This window comes from Macrobrachium rosenbergii, chromosome 15 (genome assembly GCF_040412425.1).
Source record: "Macrobrachium rosenbergii isolate ZJJX-2024 chromosome 15, ASM4041242v1, whole genome shotgun sequence".
In the NCBI taxonomy this organism is placed as follows: Eukaryota; Metazoa; Arthropoda; class Malacostraca; order Decapoda; family Palaemonidae; genus Macrobrachium; species Macrobrachium rosenbergii.
This window is the reverse complement of record NC_089755.1, coordinates 36597621-36605120: the sequence shown is the minus strand read 5'-3', so window position 1 is coordinate 36605120 and position 7500 is coordinate 36597621. Positions and strand designations below refer to the sequence as shown.

General features: G+C 33.8%; 1 long non-coding RNA gene across 1 annotated transcript in view; it reads left to right on the top strand.

The window, feature by feature from the left end:
- LOC136846557 (uncharacterized) overlaps positions 1-7500 on the top strand; it is a 329941-nt gene that overhangs the window by 275914 nt on the left and 46527 nt on the right. The window contains exon 6 of the long non-coding RNA XR_010855444.1: positions 44-134. This is a non-coding gene — a long non-coding RNA (uncharacterized lncRNA). The remainder of the gene's footprint in view (positions 1-43; positions 135-7500) is intronic.

Sequence of the window (7500 nt, the reverse complement as noted above, 5' to 3'; positions counted from 1 at the left end):
AGTAACTTAGGCGCATTTTTTACTTTTATTTTTTTATTTCCAGGTCAGAAATCTGATTAACGAGGTCTCACGCTTCTTCCTAATAGTCATTTCCAAGAACATCGTGGACAGAATTGGCAAGCTCCTTCAGTAAGGTAATGACTGATGTGTTTAGTAGGATGGAGTATTGATGATATTTGTACGTGGTGTAGGATGTTCAGGTGTTTCATTGCACATAATCTCTGCATTGTATGTATGGAACGCTTCCCTTTTATGTATATAGAGTCCAGTACGACCATATCGCATTTCTAGACATATGACATACTTCTATATTTGTACGTAAATGTACACACACACACACACACACACACACATATATATATATATATATATATATATATATATATATATATATATATATATATATATATATATATATCATATAAATATGCTTAACACTAAATAACGCGTGACAATATATTTTGCAAAGCCACAGGTCTTGGCTATATACATATGTGTATATATACGTGTTTGTATGTAAATATATATAAATATATATATATATATATATATATATATATATATATATATATATATATATATATATATATATATATATGTACTTGTAGAGAGAGAGAGAGAGAGAGAGAGAGAGAGAGAGAGAGAGAGAGAGAGAGAGAGAGAGAGAGAGACCCTCATCCAGCCCCACAAACCCCGTCGGCTAAAAAGCTCTAGCATCAGTCAAATAAGGCCTTTGATCTCCGATCACTCGATCACTTTCCCTGACAGAGAACAATACACAACCACCCTAACGAGAATTAGCACTCCCTCCCTCTTTTTTTTTTTTTGTGAAAGGGGGGGGTTTGTTTTTGTTACCTCCCGTTGACGTAGTCAAGTTGTTATGAATTTATCCCATTTGCCCTGTCTATTGTTCTGGGCATTAATTGAAAATTCCACCTCTTGCCGTGTCGAGGGTTACTGGGTTCTGGAAAGTAGGCTCAGAAGGGTCTTCGAGTACATCGGCCTACATTCTCCTCTTCAATGGAGTCATCATTATTCTTTATACATTCTGGAGTCAATTGAGCGCCGTGTATGGAGGTATATATGGGGCGTTTTATTTTCATTTCAAGGGACGCTGACCCCGTTAATGTTTCGTAATGCTGCCATCGTATAAAGATGCTGGCTGCGTAACACGAGGGGTTGGTCTCATAACAAGAGAAGGCACTTGCTTGCGAAGAGAAATGGTCCTAATTTCAGAAGGTGGTGTCTTTTATGCCAAGAGCCACTGAGCTCAAACTGTGCGCTTTTTAGTTCGTACGAAAAGCGTTTGTCATTTTACGTCAGCTTTTTCGTTCGTACCAAGGGGCATTGGCTTTTTACTATGAGTTTTCTCCATGTCAAAGATCATTGTCATTTTACAGAAGCTTTTTCATTCGTACCAAAGGCCACTGGCCTTTTACCATGAGCATTTTCATTCGTTCCAAACGCCGTTGTCCTTTTACCATAAGTTTTTTTTTACTCGCACCAAAGGCAATTGTTCTTTTACCATGAGCTTTTCTATTCGTACCAAAGGCCGTTGTCCTTTTACCATGACTTTTGCATTTACATCAAAGACCATTGTCCTTTTACGATAAGCTTTTTCATTCATAGAAAAGACCGTTTTCCTTTTACCATAAGTTTTCTCATTCGTGCCAAAGGCCATTGTCCTTATACTATAAGATTTCTCATTCGTGCCAGAGGCCATTGTCCTTTTACCACGAGCTTTCCCATACATGCCAAAGGCCGTTGTCCTTTTACTATGAACTTTTCCATTCGTAACGTATGCCATTATCCATTTACCATGAGCTTTTGTTTTTACACCATGGGACTTTGTCTCATTCCAAAAGCTGGTGTCCTCACACGCGTTCATACCAGGAGTCCTTAGTTTCATGCCACCAGGTATCCGGAGTCACCGGCCTTTTAACAAGTACTGGTGTCTTTATACTAAAGCTTTTCTGGCCTTTCAATTAAGTATCATCATTTCAACATCAAATGTAATTACTTTCGTAAAAATTTCAACTAACCTCATACCACACCATGTGTCGTTGTTCTTAGACTTGAGTGCCAGTAGCATTATTGAGTGTGGTACTGTCGACGTAACAAGGGTATGTACCCTATACCCCAGCCAATGTTAACATCAAGTTGCTCTAAAGAATTATTATTTTTAAATATGCTATTATTAAACTAGAATAGTAAAAAATGTAAAATCAGTCATTCATCAGGTAAAATAATAAAGAGCTGATGAGTGACAGCAATGGCTTGTGTGAATTTCAGGCTGAAGGGTTAATGACTGAATTTGTAATGCGTGATTAAGCAGACGAGGATATGGCACTTGGGACTGGGAGAGCGTAGGAGTTAATAGTGTAAAAGTGAATGGATTATTTGTTTGAAAATGGAGCATAGTGTGGAAAATCCCGTTGAACTTTCCTGTGATAAATTCGATAAATACGCAAGCAGACAATGTTTCCAGCAATTTTTTTTTTTTTTAGGAAATGTATATAAATTCAGACTGTTTCCTATCTCTGTTTTCATGATCTTGTTCAGCCCTTGGTAGCTACCTATCTTTGGAGAAAATAGCCGGATATATATATATATATATATATATATATATATATATATATATATATATATGTATATATATATATATATATATATGTATGTATGTATGTATGTATGTATATATATATATATATATATATATATACAGTATATGTATATACATATATATATATATTATATACATATATATATATATATATATACATGTATATATACAGTGTATATATACATAATTATGTATAATTGAATCACGCCATTTTTATATAAATAAAAGATAAAAAAACCATTACTTGTTCAAATATGTCCATATGAAATACAGTCCCAAATGTAATTCCAAGCATGTTGAAATAACTATGTTTGTTGACGGACTGCTCTTCATAGCAAGAACCCATGCAGGCACAAGGCTAGCGTAATTCACAATAACCTGTCATCTGCCTATTTTTGTATTTTTTTAGTTTTCTGTAAAGGTAAACTATCGAGATGGCTTTGTCTGTCCGTCCACACTTTTTCTGTCTGCCCTCAGATCTTAAAACTACTGAGGCTAGAGGGCTGCAACAATATGACATATGTTGATCATCCACCTCCAATCATCAATATATACAAATTGCAGCCCTCCAGACTGATATAATTTTTATTTTATTTATATATTAAAGTAAAAGGACCATGATCGTGCTATAGGACAGACCACCACCGGGCCGTGTCCAAAAGTATCATGGGCCGCGGCTCACGCAGCATTATACGTTGTACAGAAAACTCTATCGCGTCGAAGAAAGTTCGGCGCATTTTTTACTTGTTATATTTTAGTTTAGACATTTCATTGATAAAATCTTACGTATCTGTGTCATCTATCAAATGTTACTAGCCAGCTATTAGTAATAAACACAAATAAACACGCTAACAAATAAACAAGGAAAATTATATATATATTTGCCATTTTTCGAGTTCTGTTCAAATATGTCTGTTATTGATTATTCCCAAATTTTTGTTATTTCTACACGAAAGAAATGAAAAGAAAAAATAAAAAATAGGGTCATCTGCCGATTTTTGTATTTTAGCGTTCAAAAAGAAAAAACACGCAATGAACTCAGATGTCCTTCAGATTTGTCCGAGCTGAAATTGTATGCTGATCATGAAATCATCAAACATACTAAAATTGCAGCCTCCAGTTTTTTTTTTTTTTGCCATGATCGTGCTATATATTTAACAGTAGCCGTACCTTGTTTACGTTGTATAGAAAACTCTATTGCGTCGAAGAAAGCCCATTTTTACTTGTTATGTTTGCATGTACGATAAAATCTGACATGTGTGTGTCATCTATCAAATGTTACTAGCCATATATAATAAATAAACACGCTAACAAATAAACAAGGAAATTATATATATTTGCCCGATTCTGTATTATTCTTTTATTTCTTATATAAAAAAATATGTCATAGCGCGTTCATGAACTCAGATGTCCTGTTTTGTCGCTTCGATTGTAGCTATTTCATTAGTTTTTTCTTTTGCTTATTTAACAGTAGCTTATGGTTTGCATATATATGTATGTATGTATATATATATATATACTATATACTGTATATATATATATATATATATATATATATATATATATATATATATATATATATATATATATGTACATGTGTATATATGTATGTATGTATATACTGTATATACACAATCATGAAGCTACAAATGTCGTTTAATATCCAATTCACACTACTACGGGAATATCCCCGATAGGAATTATCACCGAAGGGGAATTTTTAAAATGATAAATGGATCGGTACGCCGGGTCTGATCCTCGACACAGTACCTTCCAACGACTCCATTCGACGGTCAAACCATCGTGAATTGATATTAAACGACATTTGTAGCTTCATGATTGTACATAAATCACGGTGTGATAAATTACATATATATATATATATATATATATATATATATATATATATATATATATATTATACATATATATATATATATATATAATATATATATACTATATATATATATTATATATATATTATATATACATATATGTATATATATATATGTATATGTAGTATATATATATGTATATAGATAAATTTATATATAACTTATTAGTCTTCCAATGGAAAGTGTGTGTAAAATTTCAGAATTTTTTTAAAGAAATAGTCTTTACTCCCTTTACCTGTAGGCTCGTTATTTCATTAGAATTCCTTTACATATTCTTACGCAATTAATTTGTTTTTGCTAATCCGCTGTTTTAACAAGTACCTTTCAGAAATGCATAAGAATTTTCCATCTGTATCAAACTTCACTTCTTCAGTTATCTTATAAAACCCACCTTTGATCCGATAACTATTTAAGGCCCTACAATAACCTGGCTTAATGTTACAGGTGTGTGACAATCATTGAAACTAAATACCAAATCTGTTATGCTAATTTATACACTACTTCTTTGTATTCGGTGGACTAATTATTCTTACTAATTATTTGTCTAAGTGCTTAGTAGGATTTCGAAAGCTCTGTATAGATTTCCAATAGAATTATATAGATCAGCTTCACATTACACCTTGCTTAATAAGGGGAAGTGATTTTTTGACAATAAATGATGCCTAACATGTAGAACTCATTTTCCAACAATAAATTCTGCTTGATTAGAGGAACTAATGTCAAATTCCTCTGACCTTTTACATAAAACAAATGACCAGTAACACTCGTGAGTTAAAGTGATTTATAAGAATTATTCTCATAAAATTCCTTTACATTTGGGGGACATCACGGCCTTTGTATGCATGCACTTATGTTAGTTGCTTTTTTTTATTTATTCATCACTTTCTTTCTCTGTTTTCCCTTTCTTTTGACCAATGGAGAGTTCCACACCGTGGAATTTTGCTTTGCGAGATAATGGTTATATAGGAATATTCCAGTAATAATAATCATAATTATAATAATATTATAATACCAAGTATACGGCAATGCTCATTTGAAACTGGAGGGATGCAATCAACCCAAATGATATGTGTGTGTGTGTGTTTTAAATCTGTGTTCTGCTCTCATTCTGATTATGCTTTATTTTTCTTTTAAATTGTGTATGCTACGCTTATAATGCTTTGACATTAAATCATAATAGTGTTAAAGATACTAATAATAATATTAAACAGTAATATTAAAATAACTACTGCCAAGGTCCCTGGCACCAACAAACTTCCCGCCACTTGCCATAAAATTTGCTGAAATGTTCATATTATTGTTCATTTCCCGTGAGATATATTTGGAATGTCGAATAATATGAGAATACAGAGCAAAAACTTTTCGAGGGACGTTCATAAATGTTATTCTAAAGTTTGTTCATCGAATTTCCTCATAATTCCCGATGCTTTATTTGTAACATTCGCACGAATAAAATCTTTTGATGAGCGGAAAAAAATTCCTTGAATATTCTGTTTATAAACCTACAAATAAACTTGAGAGAAAATATCAAAATCAGATCGGAAAGGGGTACAATAATGTCATTTATAAAACTTTTAACTAATCTAATGAGTCTGGTACGAAGGGTAGTGAGTCACAGTGAGGCACAAGTCACAAAGGTCTTTTGAAGGAGGAGGATGATAAACAAAGGAGCATGGAAGGGAAAGAAATAACAAATTAGTTGAACAAATATCAGAAAGGCAAGTAAATAGTAAAGAATAAACAAAGTAACATAGATGATCGAATGTGAAGACGTACTGCAGAAGATGGACAATAAAGTTACGTAGAAGAAGAAAACTTGAGTAGATCCACTTGCTCTTCGTAAAGGAACTCCAGAATTCTGGAAACAGAAAAGCGAAAGAACATTAAAGAGAAAATAGTAACAAACGCCACTTGCCAGTTCCCGCGGCCATTCCAGGCTCATGAAATTGATTAAAAAAAAAAAAAAAAAGTAAACAATGCGCTGAAGTTTCTTTAGTGCGATCGAGTTTTCTGTACAGCGTATAATGTTGTATGAAACTCTCAGCCACGGCCCATGAAACGCTCAGTCACGGCCCATGAAACTTTCAGCCACGGTCCGGTGGTGGCCTGTGTTGCTGGCACCATAGAGGTGCCAGACGCACGATTATGGTTAAGTTTAACCTTGAATAAAATTTTTAAAAACTACTGTGGCTAGGGGGTGGATGATCAACATACCAATTTGCAGCCCTCTAGCCTCAGAAGTTTTCAAGATCTGAGGGCGGACGGACAGACAAAACCGGCACAAAAGTTTTCTTTTACAGAAAACTGAAAAGAAAGAGAAGGAAGAATGAAACGACAAACTCCAGCCCTGTTCGAAGGAATTTTCAAAAAGTGACGTAAGTCGAATTAAAGGGAGTCGAGCAAACCCATTTGCTGTTATGAGAGAGAGAGAGAGAGAGAGAGAGAGAGAGACGGACGTCGAAGAGCAACCCCGAACGTTCCAGTCGATATTTCGTTTAATCCCGCAGGATCTCGTTAAACAGATCACCTGAAGAACTTCACCCAAATGAGTAACAGAGAAAAGAAACAAAGATATATCATCAACAAAATCAAATCTTGACTTCGATGCAAAGAAGAGGCAAAGAGAGAGAGAGAGAGAGAGAGAGAGAGAGAGAGAGAGAGAGAGAGAGAGAGAGAGAGACCTACATACGCAGTATAAATACGTATGATTTGCCCTTATTTCTCTTATTACCTGCATTGAACGAAGGAGAATCAAGATTTATATATCTTTTAAACGTATAGAAATAATTCATATCGTATTATTGGATGAGTTGTGCTTGGTTTTACTCTTACTGATATATAACTCTGATACATAACTCTTACTGATATATAACTGAGTTGTGCTTGGTTTTACTCTTACTGATATATAACTGTACAACTTTAGTTACCTGAGCTACTGATATTTAAGTCAGTGACAGTAATGATAATGTTAATGATTATGAT